Source organism: Oryzias melastigma, unplaced genomic scaffold (assembly GCF_002922805.2).
Source record: "Oryzias melastigma strain HK-1 unplaced genomic scaffold, ASM292280v2 sc03549, whole genome shotgun sequence".
NCBI lineage: Eukaryota > Metazoa > Chordata > Actinopteri > Beloniformes > Adrianichthyidae > Oryzias > Oryzias melastigma.
In genome coordinates, this window is record NW_023420117.1 from 1 (window position 1) to 2,181 (window position 2,181).

The window sequence follows — 2,181 nt, forward strand, 5'->3', positions numbered from 1 at the left end:
TAGTTTTTAACAATTGCTTATATTTTGAAGCCCAATGAGGCAAATTCCTTTGTGATTTTGGGCTATATAAATAAAATTGAATTGAATTGAATCGAATGGGATCACCACCTAAGCAATGATCCACAGCCCTATAAATGACAGTTAGTAGTTTCAGTCTGTTGTTGTGATTAGGGGATAAATAAGACAGATCATGTGTTTGTTTATCCTCACCAAGAAGATGCTGTCTGACACTCCTGTCATGATGGATGAAAGAGGGACCTTGAGATCCAGGATCTGAGAGGCACCGCATGGCTCCAGCTGCTCCTCCTACAACAAACTTGTTTTTTAGGACTGGGGTGTGCAGCCGTCAAGTGTTCCTTAAAACTCCTCCCAGCCTCATGAAAATGTTCTTTTCCTGAATTACTAACTCAAACTTTGTAAGTCTAAATATTTCTTAATTTACAAAAAACTACTTTGGCAATATTGATGATAATAATGATTCAACTTTAGGTTTCTATCTGGGGGTGCTTTTCTAAAATACAGTATCACAGCACGGGTGTTTCTGGATTTTAAGACGGTGATTTTAGCAATGTGAGCAGGCCAGAGTAAACAAATAAGAACCTTCTTGTCTCTGTGAGAACAGCTGAACTCGGGATCGGACTGAGGGAACTATAGGTGTGTCTGGCTTTGCCTGGAGTTCAGCCAGGCGTCCGGATGAAGATGGTTTAGGACTCCGGTTCTCCTGACCAGCTGATTCTAGACGTGGCCGCTTCTGGCCTTCATTGCTCTCTGAAAAAAGTAACAAAAAACAAAAAATCCTATGAATAGATTTTTATCAAATTCCAAACTCCAGACTTGTTTCTACACAAAGGTTTGATATAAAAACCGAGTTCAGAACTAACAAACCTGCAGCAAAGTTTGTATTCTCCTCTGCATCAGACAAAGGTTCTCTTTGTCTCTTTAAATTGGCAGCACAATTTTCTTCATCAGTTTCCATTCTGAAATGCACATATAAATACAGCAGTTATGAGGGTCAGACCTAAAACAAAACAAAGAATAAAGAAAAACGATCAAAGTGAAACTTGAAGAAACTAAACCCTGAACAATAGGGAACTTTTTTAAGTTGGCACATAGTAAATGTCAGCAAAATTTTGTTGTTTGGAATTTAGCCTTTTACTTTAATCCGTGAGAGTGTTGTAATCATGAGAGTAGTGGTGGCGAACACATTTTGATTTCCTTTTTCCTCAGTTTATTCTCATCAAAAAATGAGATATAGCAAATACCAAGTTCTGGAAAAACAAAAACAAAAAGTTGATGTTTTGTTTCTGTCTTTTAAATAAATAAATGAGGGAAAGCACAACACTATTTCCATTTTTAAATTAATTGCGGACAGAACAATGCCCAGGCTGAAGTTAGATCAGTTGGAATATGACATCGTTGTTTGCTAACTACTGTGCTAGCTGTTGCGCTAAATACGTATTAAGTATTAATTTACTTAAAAATTGAAGACATGTTGGACAACAAAACGAATGCCGCTGAGCTAAAGTAGCAACAGTCAGACCTAGCTTACAGCCATTAGAGAACGAGTCGGTGAATTAGCTGTTGGGCTAGCTTAAAGTTTGCATTACAAACAAAACAATCATTTACTCGACGTAGTTTCCGATTATTCTTTAAAATGAATCTTACCTGAGAAGATGGGGGTAAAAGTAAACTTCTGACGCAGCTCAATCGTCTGCAGACAGTTTCGACTGTCTTGTTGTCGCAAGTCTCGAACCCCTCCTTCAACTTTGAATTTCAGCGGGTCGTGTGACGAAAGCGGAAGACAGAAAATTTGTTTTTTTAAATAAACCTTTATTGACAACTAGATAACAAACAAAATTGAAAGACAATACGATCCTTTATATGCGTTTTCTTTAAACAAAACCATGTTCAAGCCATCAGATAAAGAAATACACAAGCTAATATAAACCAATAAAGAAAAAAAGACAAAAAAATAATATAAAGTAAAATAATATAGAAAAAAGTAAAATTGAAGTAATATATTTAAATGTTCTAAATAGTCTAATTCTTTGTTTATCATTTCTGATTACTTATTTTTAATGTTCTAAAGATAAAAAATATTTCATTTTTCATTTCATTTATTCATTTATAAGGCACCTTTCACCACCAGCCAAGGAGGCCCAAAGTGCTGTACACAAGAAA

The 2,181-nt window shown here is 35.7% G+C and overlaps 1 long non-coding RNA gene across 1 annotated transcript; it reads right to left on the reverse strand.

The window, feature by feature from the left end:
- Window positions 1–95: 95 nt before the first annotated feature.
- Window positions 96–2,170, reverse strand: LOC112139555. The gene is made up of 4 exons (XR_002918006.2): window positions 1,666–2,170; window positions 886–977; window positions 601–768; window positions 96–306 (listed from the first exon to the last, which is right to left on the reverse strand). It is a non-coding gene; the product is annotated as an uncharacterized LOC112139555 (long non-coding RNA).
- Between the last annotated feature and the right edge of the window lie 11 nt (window positions 2,171–2,181).